General features: G+C 36.7%; 1 long non-coding RNA gene across 1 annotated transcript; it reads left to right on the forward strand.

The window, feature by feature from the left end:
* Window positions 1-346: 346 nt before the first annotated feature.
* LOC118160207 lies at window positions 347-4,801 on the forward strand. Its single transcript, XR_004747356.1, has 3 exons — window positions 347-2,535; window positions 2,938-3,034; window positions 4,337-4,801. It is a non-coding gene; the product is annotated as an uncharacterized LOC118160207 (long non-coding RNA).
* Window positions 4,802-17,777: the final 12,976 nt, after the last annotated feature.

The raw sequence follows: 17,777 nt of genomic DNA on the forward strand, positions 1-17,777 counted from the left end.
CCAGCAATATTCTAAGCAATATTTCTTTATTGCTGGAACATGGGAACAAGAATAAACTTTTGGTAATTCTGAACCATTAGAGGATGTATGAGGGCAAAATAAGGTTCCTGCAGATCACTTCTGCTACATAAGAAATCTAATACTATTTCTCTTCTTATAGCTCTGCCCCCTGCAGTTTTCTGCCCTTTGCACAGAAAGAAGGATCTAAGTGTAGTTTATGCCAATATTGAACCTTTCACAACAGTCCAGTGCAGGTTTTCCAGAGATGGACTGGCCCTTTAAGTAGCTCCTTGTAAGCAGATTTACTACCTAGAACTTCCTTCTCTATTACTACCTAGGTCTTCCTTCTCTATCCTATACAGTGCCCCTGCCTGATAATTATGTACATATTGCCACGTACTTTATTGGTGTTGAACTAGCTATAGCCTTTAGTTATATTATTATCTTGGTAAATACTTTTTTTTTTTTTTCTGTGTCCCCTTGTTGTATATTGTGTATATATATATATTTTACAAGCTTTAAAAACTTCTTCCGTAACTGTAAAATCCATGAACCCTAGAGTTTGAAGTAGTCACATAGTGCTTTTGAAAAAAGTTACACTCATTTTATAGTCATTTGTCAAGTAATCAGTTTAAAGGACTAGTATACTGTCTATTCAATGTGTAGGTGTAACTCCTATAAGCATTGATAGGATTTACATTTCCTATTTACTGGAGACTATATTCTTTAATTCTCATTCTTTCAGTACATAGGTTACCATAGGCCTGGTGCAGGTTAAAATACTACAGTACGTAGTATATTTGCAAGAATTTTCAATATTCAATTTTATTGGCTTTGTCTTAAAATTTATTTTAGTCTGAGAAGTGAAACATAAAAATATTGTTTTTTATCACGTCTATTCCCTAATAACAAGTTAAAAGATAACATGGCCCCCTCTCTGGGTTTTATTTTGTAACTAATATATTGAGAAGGACATAAATCTGACTCTCTGCATTGATTACCCACCCTGGGGAAAAAGACTCAGTGGATTAAAATTCTGACATGTGAAGTCAGGGCTGTTCCTGAGGGAGCTGCTGTCAGAGCAACTGTCCAGGCAAATTAGAAGATGGCAAATTATAAGAAGAGGTGGGGCATATGGCATCCAAAAAAGGGTGAGTAACCAAAGAACTGCAAACCACAATCAAAGATCTGTGGGTATACTAAAACCAAAGCTCCAGCAGTTTTAAGAAAAAATAAAAATTGAACAGTCTTGAAAATCCTGGATAAAAGAGATTGAATTTCACCCTGCAGCAATTGGGCATGTTGTATGTCTCTGCTGTCTTGCATCAGTGCTGAAATTGGTCCAGTCATCTGGAGGCTACTGCATTATCCAGATTTTCCTAAATTTTATACATGTATAAATGTATATATATTATATGTATATTAATTATATATATGCATTAAAAAGTGGCAACCTTGTTTTCTCCTATAGTGATGAAAATATTTTGTATTTCTGCTTCACTTATGCATAGACAGGGGTTACTTTCGGGAGACAGAGATTTAGGCAGATATTTTGGATATAAGAGTGTGGAAGAAAAAAGCAAAGTGAGTTTAGTTGCCATTAAAATGGTAAAGAGACAATATTCAGACTTCAAAAAATCTGTCACATAAGTAATGCTAATAACCTTAGAGCTTTCTACAGACTCCATTTAGGACAACATGCTTTTAAGGATCATCAGACTTTACCAATGAAAATTCATTGAAAGCCATAACATTTTTATAGTATAACAATTCCACAGTCGTTTTCAGGCACTGTTATTTAATATCACATATGGTAGTAGCTTGCTTTTCTTTTGGTTCACAAAGAAAAAATATGCATTTGCTAGCAAACTCTCCATCCTTGCCTTGGAGCTTGACTGATCATTTCTTTCATCAGAGGTCATGTGTGCTTCTAAAAATGAAACCTGTGTGGCCACTGTTTGTTCAGTTGTTGCATATTAGCTCCTCAGTGGTTAAAAAGATCTGAACAAATAAGAGGGCTTACCCTACATTATATTACCCTTTATTAGTAGGAAATTGAAGTCTAGAGATTATTATTAAGCCTCAGCCACTGAAGGCTACCCATAGTCTGATAAAGACCCCTCAAACTGACCCTTGATCAAGCTGCATTAGGAGGATTTTACCCTTGTTACTAATTAAATAAACAGTTCTGATGGTATTATTCTTCCTCATAGCCATTTCATGACATCAGCTCTCTGTTGCACCCATGGACAAAGAGAATCATGTTCCTCTTTGAGATGCAATGGTATATTAAGGGCCTGACACTGGGCCATCCAGTGGTCGGCAGCCCTGTTATGTTTAACACGCTGGTGTATCAGGTGTCAAAGGGCTTCTCATTGAAGTTCAGGGAATAAAGACAAGGTTTCCATTAAAATAGAAACTTCACAGATTTCATTTTTCAAATGGAAGAAAGGCAATTTAATTTCTGCCTTGGTGTGCCACAGAATGCAGAAAGGAGCAGCTTGGTGAGTCAGAGGCACAGACATCAACAAAAAGGTATTCGGCAAATTTTGGTGCCTTTCTGTTACATTGTTTACCTTTTATTAAGACTGTATCTTTGCAGATAAGTTTCTTCACTTCAAGGTAGGCATAACATTAAGCTAATGAACCCCTAAATTCTGCAGTGCTTTAGATGTAAATTTCATTTTAAAGGGCATCATCTCTGTGCCAATGTGACCTAAAAGTAAATAAATTCCAAGCAGACTATTTATTATTTTCTGGGAAAAAGTCATCTGTACTTTAAACAAATAGAGTTCGCTGGAAACAAAACAGAGATGGATCTGAGGTTTATTTTGTTTTTCTCGTTTTGAGTGCATGAGGGAAGCCTTATGGTTTACACGAAGCTACAGTCAGATCAGAAGGTCCCGCCCGGATAACAGAAATTCTTGTCACTCATAGGATGACACGAAGAATCACCCCATCATTCTGCTACTGACTCTGTTGCTTTCCAGTCCAGATGATGGAGAACACATTAGCAGGAGCCAGAAAAATAGATGTGTGTGTAATCAAAATAAATATCCATCTCTTCTTTCCAACATTATTAATTTATCTCTTTGATACGATATACTCTTGGGGCAAACGTAGGTGAGGGGCTTGGTTCTCCAAGCATGGAAGGCCTGAATTCAGCTTTGATTTTCTGATTTTCAGAAAAATAAAATCACTACTTAGCTAACTGAGAAGGAGATATTATATATTTCTGTTTGGAGATTTCACATAACAGTATAATTATGACTTAACCCCATTTGAATTAGAATGCATTTTTAAAAAAATCAGTTGAAATATTATAATTTCTAGCAAACAAACAAACTTGTTTACAGCTGTTGGCAACTTGATCCAGTGGTTATTTGTCTTCATTGCTGAAAAGAATTTAACTTACTGTTTTTGATCTTAATTTCTTGCACTAGGTTCCATCAATTGTTTTTCTTTGACTTGATGAGTTACAGACTGTAAGCACTCTCCTCAAATAAATTTCTGATCTTCATGAGAGTATATGCAGCCTGGCTGCCCTGTCTTTCCCTCTTTCCCATTTCTGTGAATGTGTACACATAAGCCCCTCTAGCAGGAGGGCTTGGCTGTGCGTGGAGGTCAGTGAGCTCCTGCATTGGAGTCACCCTCCTCAACGTCTCCATTTGCAGTAACCCACAGCATGAGAGAGCAGAGGCTCTCTGCCCGCTCTTCCACTTCCAGCATACCCATCTTAGCCGTTAAATTTACAGGATCACAAAATGCATTTTTCAAAGCAGTGGGCACCACATAGGAATTGTAATGTTTTAAACTTCTCTGTGAAAGATGGATTTCCTCAAAAATCACTAACAATCTATAAATCTTTATAAAAACAGGATCAATTCTGAAGTAACTCCATTTATTTTATTGCTTGTATGTGTCACAGTGGCTTTTGATGACACAGAAACTTAAATTTCAAGACAAATATTGTTTATCAAACCCTATAAATTGTCATTAGCATGGCTTGGAAATTTTTCTTTGAAGTGCCTCCTACTAGAAAATGAAATCTTGTGGAAAGCAAAACATTTTGTAGGCAAGTTAACGTATATCAATCTTTTCTGCAGGAGAATGGATGAGAAGAGTAAGCTTGAAGGCTTTGATTTCAGTATTTCTGTAATCAATATGTCATTTCTCGGGTCTTTGATTACCATTTTTATAGTATATAGTTTTATTAAGACTTCAAAATTGAAAAAAGAAATTCTAAATTTATTAAAGCAAAATTCATATCAGACCTAAATACATTTTTTTATTTGTTTGTTTTTGTTTGTTTGTTTGTGTTTCCATTTTGCAACAGGAAGATCTAAAAAGAAAATCACATAAAATGCTCTTCTTGGAATCTTTATTTGCTTACTCTGTTGAAGTTTTGACGTGCGCTTTTGCTTGAGGCTACAGTGAGGCTGAGAAACTTGGTTTTGCAACCTGCTAAGCTGGGAAAATGAGACCCAGGAAGGGAGCTAGCTCAAATGTGTGCAATGTGGACACCAGAGAGAAGACTTGCATGAGCCTCACAGCGTGGTGAACCTGAGCCTCTGCTCATTCATGGACGGCACTGCACAGATTATTTTAGAGCCTCTGCATGAGGCTAGGTGTGCCTATACAGTGTATGAGATTGCTTCCTTGAGTTTTCAAGAAATCAAAGAGTCTTCAGGTATGAGAAAAGAAAGAATTGCTTCCTATGGATCCAATATAGAGAAATTAAGGCTATAATTATGCTCATAGGAAATTTACAGATGAACTCATGATTAACCCACTTTTCATTCTGTTCTAATCAATTTTTAAATCAATTTACACCTTCCTCTTGGAGGCATGTATACCTACACATCTTTTAAGGCAAATGTATTGTTTTCAGTTTTTGTTTGTTCATTCATTCGTTTTCCCCATTGTTCTACTAGGATAATGATTTCTTCAGAAGAATCAGCATTCATTCATTCATAATTACTAAGCCATGGCATCTGAGATACTGCTGCAATGATTTTTTTTCTGAATATAAGTTGCCCTTTGAATAGCAACTGTCATGATTATGTACTGATTCAAGTAATAAATGGCATAAAAATACCTTCTCTAGAGGCATCCTATTTTAACAAGAATCATCAGTGTATATTTTTCCCTAGCTTAAAACTGAGCACATAGATTATGTCAGAATAGTACATAAATTCTTGCAATGTTGTACAGTGTCATAGTATAATGTCATATAGTTTATACTTAGATCTCATAAATGTCAGACTCTGTCACAGTGGAGAAAACAGTGGCCTTGTCCCAGGACAGCCTGTGCATTTCTTTTTTTCTTTTTTTTCTTTTTCTTTCTTTTTTTTTTCTTTCTTTTTTTTTTTTTTTCCTTTTTCCTTTTTCTTTTATTTATTCTTTCTTCTCCCCTTCATGCAACGGAATCTCTCTGAACCCAGTGACCTTGCAGCCTCAGGTCGTATGACGCATCCTACTACTGCAAAATTTGGTGCCCTCTATGTAAATTATATTTGAAATACAGCTGTGCTGTGAGTTGATATGACTGATGAGATGTTCTGAAGCCAGAATAAATCATAACAAGATAGTTACAAGGGATGGGAGAACATAAATAAATCAAAGAATAGATATTAAAGCATTCTTTAACCATAATATTCCCAGAGAGTGAAAGATGGGGGGAACGCTGTTGGAATTTATTTATTTATTTATTTATTTATTTATTTATAGCTTCCTTGTGTAAGTCATGAAACTGTCCTCCTAGAAAACCTCATGCATTAAGATGTGGTGTTTGAGAGTGCACAGCAGTGCTCTTCCATGTTGTCCTTTAGTGTTGTGTTCAAACATTTGGTCTAGAGCACAATTCACTGTATGTAAGGAGAGAAAGAAATCTCTGTTCTTCTCCTAAGATTTGCTCCTATTGCAAAGCTCTTGGAACGGCACCTACTGTAAAGAAGCATTAACACCTTCTGTATAATTACAGACATTTTATGTAGTGTGAAGAATGAGTTGTATGGATCTGGATTTTTTGGTTTGAGCCAACTTCTAATTCAGAAGGAAGCCTACTGCAACTGTTGAGAAGTCATTGCCTTGAAATTTTGTATTACTTCAGATTGAGGTCTTGTCTTCCTTAACTACAGCACTTCAGAAAGCACAAGGTATGGGCAAGATGATGGGGCACTACACTGCACATTTATAGTAGTTACCACTTGCTTATCTCAAAAGTAAGGGCATTTCTAAGAATAGTCTTCTGTCTCCTCTTTCATGCTATGGTAGGTCAGTAACTGTCCTAAATTTCCTTTTCATTTTTAGCTTCTTTAAGTATCTATGCTCAAATTTAGTAGAAAAAAAATAAAATAAAATAAAATAGGAGTTTGCTATTAAAGCAGGTGTTTGTTGGTTAATGTGTAGATCTACATGTGTGTAACTACATATGTATATATTTATGTGGATATATGCACATATATATCTATATGTTCCCCTCTCCCTCCCCCCGAATGTGTGTATACGTCACTAAGAAACATGCAGTAGGTGGATGGAAAGGATGGTTCAATAACTTCAGTAGCTTAATCATTGTTTTCTCCTTATCCCTGTTCAGATAGTGGACTTCTGATTTTGTCTGTTTTCTTGTATAATGGCATTGGCTTTTGCAATCTGTTGATTTGAGTCTGTTCCCAGCTAAATCATTTGGGGAAATAATTTGGATATTCTCATCTTACTCGGGTTGTAGAAGAAATTGAAAGAAAGAAATTGCATTAGCTGTGTGGTGTTTACTTCCCTGCACGACTCTCTTTATGGTTTCTTCTTCATAGGAAGATTTCAGTGATTATATTATACATTTTTAGGTTTTTGGAGCAATGACAAAATAAAATTTTATATTTCATAAATACAAAGATTAGACTTTACAGAGAAGCTTATTCAGGTTTTCTTTCCAAGTCAAATGCTGTCTTTAAACTATGATGCTTAAAAGGCTTAAGGATTTTATCTGATGTTTTCATCTACTGAGGTTGGATTAACAAGACGCTTGAATAATAGAAGAAGGAAAATATCTCAAGTGTGTATATATATATATTTATACAAAAACTAGTTGGCAATTGCAAAGTAGACCATATGTTCTGAGTTACTTTCATTGCCTGTACTTTATTGGTTTCATTTACTTATTGTATTGGCCTTGGTGCACTGATACTTTGTGGAGACATGTAGTAAGTGGTGACTGACAGATGTTTTAATGCCCTAATTCAATAGCATATTTTGACACATGCTGATGACTATGCAGGTGAAAGGCAAGTAGGTTGAAGCACTGCCTTGAATGGAGTGAAGCATGTGCCTACATGCCTTCCTGAATCACGGTCAAAATACTCCCTCAAGGTAAATGAAATGCGTTCTTAATGATTTTAGCAGTGAAAAATGTAGGTATCTAGGTTTAGTCATTCTGTTTCTGAATGACTTCATTTTATTCATAACAAAATATTTTTTTCTGAAAATTATCACTATTGGAAGGAGGACAAAGTATTCGTAACAGGCCTTTGATCAGTCCTGAACAAAACATAAGCAGAAACATTAAGAAGAATGACTTCCTCAATTAAGTTGCTATGGAAATGTCAATAAGCAAGAAAGTGAATTAAATTATTTTGTTAGCACCTTTTGTTTCTGTAGTTCTTTTGTGGCTGTGTATGCAAAAGAATATATTCAGAACATCTTAATTTTATGGCATTGACTGTCACTTGAGCTTAAAAAATGGCCATTAGATCAGTAGGTCTGCCATGGAAGAGGCAATCTGCTTTCTGTCCTTAGAAGGAGACACTGAAAATCAGCAGTGTTTCTTCAGAAAAACTATACCACAGCAAAGATCTCCCTGCCTGAGAATGAGTGGTGCAGCGTGATGCTCGGTAGCAACCCTCAGGTCTGGTCCCACAACTGTGGTGGCAGGCCTTTATTTTGGCCTGCCAGCAATGCCCAGCCTGGAGGGTTTTAATTGCTGGCAGTGACTGCCCTTTTGTTTTTATGTATTCCTTCTCTCAGTGTGCCTTCCATTATGGCTTGTTGGCAGCTCTGAAATGCTCATAGTTCCAGCCGTGATTGCTTTCATAAGAGTCATGAGAGAGTGCACCTTTAATATTATCTGCACTGTAGGTAGAAAGCAATAGTTATCGTTGGCAGAATGCCAGTGAATAGAAAGTGACATTTTAAATGGACACTACTGGTGCATCAAGCAGATGAAATTAAAGGGAGGCTGTGACAGCTAATGAAAGGCTGGTATGGGAAATGTCCAGGGTGAATGTGTTGTTTACCGGCAAGTATACCTGATTGGATGGGGATACAGCTGATTGCAATTCACAGTGGGAATAAGGAGCTATTGCGTGACAAATGCAGCTCTCCCAGGATGCAGTTAGTTAGTCCTTGCCTGTGGAGATTCGTAGGTTAAGCAGCAGCATCTGAAGTGCCATCAGCAGTGACTGGGGTTTCTTTGGCTGAGAAGGAAATTTTTGCTGCTTCATATGGGGAAAACAGCCTCTTGCAGCTCATTTCCAGATGCTAATAGGGAAAATACACAAACACACAGAGAGCAGATTTTTAAAAAAGGAAACAACTTGGTACCTTACCTACATTTAAAAGGTTAAAATAAATAATTAAAAGTCACCATAAAAATCACTCTTAAAATCATACAATAAGTTAACTGCACTTGCGCAATTTACATCACTTGCCAGCAACTGCTAAAAGTGATTTATAGAAAAATGTTTTAAATTTAAAAACATTAAAGAATCTACATGGGCATTTTAACAAATCCTGTGTGCCAAGTTCTAGTCCCTGTGAAGTGACTGGGGCTTTAAGCATTGACCTCAGTGTGATCAGAAATTGGATCAAATTGACTCTCCAATGATATAGCACTTAATTCAGGAATGTTCTGACAAACATTAGTCAGTTTTGAACACATTTATTTTTACAGATGTCTATAAAAAAATGATTTTGAGAAAAGTCAGAAAAATTCAATGTGAAAATTTAAAATAGAACTTTTATTTATTGTAGCTCTTCTGCATTTCTTTTTCAGATTTTTCAAGTGAATGTGGTAGGTTTTTTTTTTTTTTTTTTTTTTTTTCTTGAGCTCATTTTCATTTATATATAATCACAGGTCAGTGTTAAAATAGCAAGAACTAAGGAAAGGAAGGATTGTGAAAAATTTCAAGCACAGTTGGCATTTCAAAGCTGATTTCAAGCCAGGATTCCCAACACAGAGATCCAGGTTGGATCTGCAAAGGTATTTAGCAAATGTTAGGAATGAAGGCTGAGTGTGTTCTAGCATTTTTGAATGCTAAAATAAATACCATCACACTTCATGAGTTTTCTAAGATCGTCTGCTAAGAAAGAAGGTGCAATTTAAAAATTGCCCTGCTTGTTAGTATTTTGGGGTGAGTGTTTGTGTGTTTTCTTATGTGTACATACATAAAACATAAATTATCTTTTGTTCTCAGTAGGAAAATCCACAATTATTTTAGATGTACAACTTTGTCATTTCTTTATACAGTGGATTAAGCCCAGGTAGTTGATTCAGCAGTGTTTTTTGTTTGTTTGTTTGTTTTTGTTTGTTTGTTTGTTTTTGTTTTTTCTTTCATTGACGTAAGGTTCATTTTTTGTGGAGCTATAGGGCTGGCAGATGTTAAACTGCTGGGATTCTGTGTGTTCCTAATATATATATATGTGTATATATATATATATATGTATATATTACTCAAAGAAAATCTGTGGAATTCCAAGAATCCTGTGTGGTTACGTTTATCACTGCTTTAAACTGTAACACATTAGTGGCAACTACAGGAAGATCCAAAATAGAGACAATGATGTTAAAAGCTCATGAAATACAGCTATCACTAACAGTGACAGGATTGTTTCAAGGCATGATGTGAAAGGAATTGCAGGTATGTTCTTATTTTCAAGCAGCATTATTCTTCTCAACAGGGACGTTTTGCTACTGAATTATTTAGGACCAAGTTGTTTGTTGTGATTGAAAAGTTCAAATTTAGAAACCAGGAGGCCAACAAAAATGAAGAACTGTGACTTCAGAATAAGCAAGGATTTGAGACTACAATTGAGTCCTCATCTTGCCTATTTCCTTTGCTTGTAAAACTCATGAGCACAGCTGGCACTCAGAAGACGCTGTAAGACTGATGATTTAGATTTGCTAGCCTTACAGATGACTTTCCTTGCAAAGGGCAGATGGTGAGACTAGTAGTCACCACATACTGTTTATCTGGAACACTGAGAAGAAATCCCTTCTTGATTTCCTACAACCTCATCCATCCCAGACTTGATAATACAGTTGGACTTGATGATCTCAAAGGTCTTTTTCCAACCCAAGTAATTCAAGGATTCTTTGATTCAGCTTGGTTCCGGAAAGCAAAGGGGAAAAATGCCAAACCCCAGGCTGATTTCTGGGCCTTGCAAAGGCAAAGAGACATTTATGAAGTGTCACAGTGCTGAAGATGCTATCCCAAGGGGTGCTGTGAAGGGAAGGAGATCCCTGCTCCCTGGGAAGGGAAGGCTACAGGACAAGATTTGTGGATGTGTTAGTGGGGGAAGCAGATATGGGCTTTAAGACACAGTTTTCTCTTGGTGCTTGGTGACCACAGGGCAGAGGACGAGACAAATCAATAGATGTGAAGGTTCAAGTCTGAATTATCACCATATCTTAACAACTGTGGCTGCAGCAAAGACTTCAAGGACTAGTGTCCTTTGCAGTGGACTGAACTGAGGGTCACTCAAGTGAGCTCTAGGATGTATTTGGGGATCTGAGTTCCCATCATGGTGCAGACTGCAGCTCTGTGGTGTGGCGTTTTTTGCTTCTGTCACACACAAACTGTTGAATTGTTTTCAAATGAAGATGGATTTCTGGGACTAATATCTAGTTGCTTGACATTTTTAACAGAGAGCTAAAATATTTAGGTCTTGTTAAAGGCAAATGGAATTCTTCCTGATGTATGCCTTGGGATCTGGGAGTCATGCAGGGTGATGAGGTGTCACTTGTCTACAGTATTTCAGGAAATATATAGGCTGATGAAAAAATGCAATGCAAGTATTTCACTGGTACAAAACTGGTTTTTCATTTACTGAAAAACAGCAATTTGTTCTGGAAACTGCCAAATATGAGTCCAAACTTTTTCAGTAGCATAGCACTTCAAACTGAAATTTTAATGGAATTTTAGCTATGTTTCCTAAGGATGTAGAAGACCAAAGACAACAGGATGATATGGAAAGTGAGCAGGTTGAAAGCTTATTCTTAGCAGACAGATTGTTCAAATTCAGCTTAATTTAAGGAGCATATACAGGGACCAGGAGCATATACAATGAACAGAAGTTATAAATTTGTTTTCAGGCAAGCCAGGTAAAAGTTGTTTTCCTTTGCTTTCCTTTTATAGAAACTTGAGATGCTTTCTTAGCATACATAACAAATTGAAAGTGTGCAGGTCTATATACAGTCTGCAGAGACTTATGTTAATATTCTAACTGCATAAAATGTTTGAGGTTGGAAGTTGCACTTGGCAATTGTTTGTGAGTTGTAGGGGGCAGGTGATCTTGGAAAAGTAATGCGAACCATCTACTCAGAGCACTTGAATTGCATTTCCTGCATTTTTCAAATGTATGTCTTTCCTTGTGTATGTATTTTCACTTCTCCACAAATCAGAAATCATTTAGTTCAGAGTTAGTGTGTGCAAATCTGTATTTAAAACAACAACAACAACAAAACTTAATCCCAAACCAAAATCTGAAGTAATTCCAACTCATAAGCAAGTAGAAATATCAGCTGGAAAAAAATCAGGGTAGATGGATAAACCTGGACATATGGCTTCTAAGCAACACCTATTAGCTGTAGAAGTCAGGGAAAAACATTCAGTCAGTGACTCCAGAAAAACAGTTCATGAATCTGAAAGCTCAGAAGGACCTTGAAATAGCCATACCTCCTGATTCTTGTAGGGGAAGAAGGTCTGAGGACACTTCCTCCATGCTCCATGCCCTACAGACTCCTCGCCTGTCCCATGTCAATGTGCAGAGTAAAATAAGCATACTGGGTAAGGGCAGGGCGAGGGAAGAAGAGCAGGGATCTGCCATTTTAAGAAATGACACAACAGAGAGCTAACAGTTCCCAAACAGACATGTATCTTTGTGAGCTTCTGCGGTCTGTGTGTCTGCTGACATGGCAGCATGTCTAAGCAGGCCTGTGGCAAGCACGTGACCTGTTATTTTAAAATGACAAATGCAGAATTAGCTATTATAGAATAGATGGCAGTAAAAAATCTCTAAACAAGTCCCAAATAACTCAGTTTACGTTTCTCTTCATTTATGATTCCTCAGTAGTGTCTTAGATTCATGTGCAGTTTCTATACTTACGTGACTGGAGAAGACGCTAGGCAAATGTCACTCATAGCCTGATTTGCATGAACTCCTTCAACTTAAGGCTTCATCTTTGACAACTGTGATATAAACTTACTCTTCCAAGAGTAACCAGAGGACAGGTACCTATAGATGTCATCCATCACCTTCAGATCCACACTGACTTACTTGCAACCTACCTTTCATAGACTCGCTTTTTATTCCATGACCTTAGCTAGATCTCTTTTTAAGAGTTTGAACTCTGTGATGGTCAAGTTCTGGCCTGAATAAGAATTTTCTCCTCCTAACAGGAAGCTGTGGAGATATAATTATTCAGATAAAAAACTTTAGCTAGATGTGCCATGTACGTGTTTTTAAAATAAATAAATAAGTAATAAATAAAGGCAATAGAGAAGTGCTGATAATTTACAAGACTTTCTCCAATCCCTGACTATGGCATCCATTTTCTTCCTTGCTCTGATCATGTGTCTGGTCTCCTTGAAAGCTGAAAAGGACCACACAGAGTGTAGGAAAAACAATGCTGAAGACAAGGATGTTTGCGAAATAGTATGCAAGGCATGCCCTAATATTATTCCCTTTCTCCTTGGGACCACGAATTTCAAGAAAATTTCAAGCAAGATTCAGAAAACACTATTCATTTGAAGCAAGATTCAGGCAATAGTATACATAGTCTGGGTAAATATCTGATAATAATCCTATCTCAGGCATAGCTGTTATTTTGCAGATGGGACTAAATCAAATAACATACAAGATTGACTAGTTTGTGGGGTTTGATAATCTTGTTTTCAGTGACTTGGATTTGGCTATGGACTGTCGTTATTCCATTTTAAGAGCACTTTGCACTTCTGAAGATCCAATGATCATTGTTTCAGGCTGACATATGAAAGTGTGAGGCACCCCAGAATAGTGAGGCTGTGGAAATGTGATTAATCAATCTCTGCATCAAATAGGAATCAGAAATAGAATCAGTTTGGGGATTCCTCGGTTTCCCTGTTCAGGACCTGGTCTTGTTCTCAGCAAAGTGAGTAGTGGAAAACTCTGCTCCTTTGTGAAGGGCTGAGACACGTTCTCCTGATGCCATATGCATGATACAACTCTCAGTACAGTGGTCTCTGCATCTGTCTTCCAGCATAAGATCCAGGCTCATAATGTTACTCACTCCTGCAGCATTTCCACTAGTTAGTGTGGCATGAAGGTGCAATGCAGAATGTTGCCAAATACCAGGACATGGATTTGGCTTGTTCCTGCCCAAACCCTGCCAGCTATTGCTATGAGTGGTGCTCTGCACAGCCGTACTTGCTCATCTGAATTGCAGAAATTCATAAGGTGGGACATGAAGGGCCCCACACCAGCACTCTACTGAAATCCAAGCTCTGTCAGCTGCTCAGATGACTGGTTCCTAAGTTGGTGACAGACACAGAGTCTCACCAGGTATGTAAATAGGACCAGGCAATTGTGACTGCTTTCTGAACAGTAGATTGATGTCTTTGTGAATGTTTATTTCACATACATGCCATGTAAGTCTTTCCAAAACACCATGCTTATGAGTTTATTTCACCTCTCAACCCATCTTTTACTTTAAACAACACCAAAAAAAGTCTGGATGGGAAAAGGAAAAATCAGTTGGAAAATTAAAATAAGCATCTGTACACAATCATGTCCTCCATCAGTGTCAATACAAGGCACTTGAGTCTTACACAAAGCTGTGAACATTATGTGCCAAATTTGTTGCAGGTGTAGGCAGAAGCTAGAAAATATTGAAAGACAGAGAAAAGAGGGTTAAAATACAGGCGTACAAACATTTATGAAGAAAAGAATAATTCTGAACATGTTCCTTAATATTAAATGTGTTACAGCTCTTTGAGACAGTTAGAGTAACAGCTTTTTTATTCTGCCTGCTTATGAAATATTTTACAGCCAATAGACACTTAGTGGAAAAGTAACACAAAGACAGATGGAGCAGATGCCTCCAATGGTACAGCTTTTATCCAGATGTAATTTTTAAAAATGCATGTTTACAGGACTAAAATGTCCTGTGGACTAATTTTTAGAGAAGTTAGTTTCTCAGCATATTTCAGCTTGCTATGAATTGTGAGTTTGGTTTATCTTTTTTTTTTTTTTTTTTTTTTCTTCCCCTGTGGCTGCCATTAACATGTATTATTTTAGCATACAACATATGCTGTATATCATATCCTATATTTTAAAATAATTCCATAGAGGAATTTACAATGAGAAGATTTCATAATTGCTTCTGCAGCCTTCCAAATAACCTGTCTTATTTTCTTACTATTTAAAAAATAATAACAAAAAAAATCAACAGAACACACCTTTGTGTGGACCTCAGCCTAGTGAAAACAAAGTAGAGAAAAGGGTTCCCCCACCTTTTTCATTTAGACATTTCTAGTTGTAAGAAAGACGTTATTAAAGACAGTTGACACCAACAAGAAGCAAGGATTTGGATTTTGATCCTGTAATTGATTTATTTATTTATTTTGGAAATTGATTTCAACATGTAATCTTGATGATAGTAACTTTGGAAGAACTAACTATGAAACACCTTTCACATTTAGAAATTTTAAAATGTACTTTTAGTCATTTTTATCTCCTAGAGACGTATAGGATAACTCTTCCTTTTTAAAAATAAAAACTCATTTGAAAAGAAAGGAGATCTGCTTTTCCCATGGGAAAAGTTAAAAATTTTGTCTAACAGTTGACTATGCTATGGTTAGTGTCCAAAAACCTGCTAATTATTTAGTGTCTGGTGGGATTTGTGCTTCATTGAATACATCTTCCTCTCTGGGTCAGGCCTTGAATGTCGTTCCATGGCTTAGCAAGAAGGGAGGTGACTTTGGTGGAGTCTGGGAAATACAGTCTGACCAAGAAGTCTAGTGTAGAAAGGAAAATGAGAACTATTCAAGCTCTGACATTTGTAAATTGCCATGCTAGAATTTACGAAATTGAGATCTGATTGTTTCTGTCAAACTGCCAATAATGGTGCGTGGAGTCCTAATTCTAGATGTGTATGAGATGTGATTTTTTTTTATTATTATTTTATTATTATGAGTATTTTTATTACTTATTTACTTGTTTATTTATTTATTGAAAATATAAGATTGATGGAAGCCTTTACAGGACTTCAGGAGCTGGCTACCGTTGGATGTAGACTTTGCTGTTCAGTTGGGAGTTTGTAAAATTTACAATAACCACTGATACAGATCTTTGGCTCTGCCAGTGGAGTCCAGTATAATGTTGTGAGACTTGTACCTTTTCTGTTGACAAAAAATCAGTATACTGAAGCTTAAGTTAAATCTGCATCTGGAATATTTACAGACTCTTGGAATCCTTAGTCTAATCTGGAAGATGAAATGGGAAAGGGTGGGGATGGCTTATATATTCTGACTACTGCTTTATGCAAGGTTTTCTTAAGAGGACTGAGAATATTGGCATCTTTATCACCCTATTTAATGTTGTCATTGTGGCTTTGAAAGAGCAGATAGCTCATGCTTTTTCCCATATAATAAAATCACCAGAGCTGTCTCTTTCTCTGGTGGTTAATTAACATGCATACCTAATTGACATCTACCTCTCCTCTATATGAATAACACTGAGAGGACTGACTGGTGTGATGCGTGAGTCTGAATAGCTTGGTGGTGTTGTACACATGCTATTTTGATTCTTTCAATTAGGGATATAACCCCATTTGTTTACTTTTGTAAGTACACTTTGATTTGTAGCTGCCTGCATCTGCATGAGCACATAAATATGCAAATCTGCTCTCAAGAAGTGCATTTTAAAGTCCAAATATATTTTTGAATCTGCATGTCTACAGAAGTAGCAGGAAATCCACTGTATTATTAAGATAGTTGCATTACAGAATGGTGCTTTCTAAAGAATAGTTTCTTTTTATGAAATGTTCTTTGAGAAGTAGTTTCCTTTATTCATAACACAGTCAATTGATTTCAGTGGTACTGCTTCTGAATTAGAGAAATGCTCAGTGTAATAGATGACTGCATGTAAGGCAATAATAATCATCCATGTACCTATATTTCCACTCATTCACACAGATACTATTAAAGAATAATATTGTTAAATAGTGTTACTAGGGACTGAATCAATTAGAAATGTCAGTATTTGACTGTTGTGTAATATATTTTTATCTGACTGAGCATGTATTTTTATAGCCCTTAATTGTATGTAAGTACATAATGTTTTGCCTTTCTATTACTTGTCTTTGGGCTGAAGATGCTTGATGGGCAGTTATGCAGTATTTTACCCTCTCCTCAGCATTCTGCATGTAGGCAGCATCACACTTACTTTATGGAATAATCTTCAGACCTTTATGTGCCAACTACGGGATTAATTTTCTCACTAGTTTTTCATCCTGGCACTTTGGGGCATCACTCCAAGTTCTAGAATTTGCAAGCAGTATTTCAGATAATTATGGGAAAGTATTCACTAGTGTTGGGCTCTTGATAGAACCTTCCATTGGGTATGGTGTAACTTACACATCATGTAGTGAAAAAGCAGCTCCCACTCTGTCTCTCTGAGTAACTCAGATTTTTTTGACATTAGATAATAAAAATACAGCATGTGAAGACCACAAAAAACAAGTACTGTGTAAATGATCACTTGTGAAAGCTGAAGCAAGAATTTCAGGAGGTGCAGCAAACTTGTTTCTCTTCCAAAGCTTGCTTTCACCTTTCTATTTCAATTCCTGTAATTCTAATGACATTGACTCCCATTGAAATGATAAGAAGAGTTACTAAGTAACTTTATTTTTCTCCTCTGTCATTATGTTTGAATTTGTATCTCTAATTAGAGAGCGTTTTGTGTGCATTATTTTCAAGATTTTCAATACCTCAAGCTCACTCCCTGGAAGTCTTCTCAGCATCCTTTTGACTTCTGTTCCCATTTGGGAGCTAACAGAGTGGTTGCTACATTCAGTGTGAACCAGTGCTGGATGGGGAGAGGGTGGGCTCTTTTTTGGGGCACTTCACCTGAGTTTGTTGACAACAGAAGTATATCACAACCCAGTCTACAGTTTAGACCCAGCATAAACCTCACAAGTTTTGACACATAGCTGATAAGAAAAGTCATTCCCAGCCTTAGCTTTGGGAAGCTAAACTGTAATGGTCTAGCGGTACTATACACAAATGTACTTTGCTGTTTTATATTGTTTTGTTTGTTTTCCCTGAAAATCTTATTTCTGTCTTGACCTACTGGTGTTTTGGAGAAATGTCAAAAGGAATACGCCTGAGATGAAGGTCATGGCTGAATCACATTTGCCTGCTCTGAATCACAACCAGGAACTCCCAAAAAGAGCACTGCCAAAGAGAAGGTAATTCCTTGTATAGACCTAGCTGAAAAGAGCTGGATCATTCAAACTTAAGTGA

This window comes from Oxyura jamaicensis, chromosome 1, assembly GCF_011077185.1.
Source record: "Oxyura jamaicensis isolate SHBP4307 breed ruddy duck chromosome 1, BPBGC_Ojam_1.0, whole genome shotgun sequence".
NCBI classification, from domain to species: Eukaryota; Metazoa; Chordata; class Aves; order Anseriformes; family Anatidae; genus Oxyura; species Oxyura jamaicensis.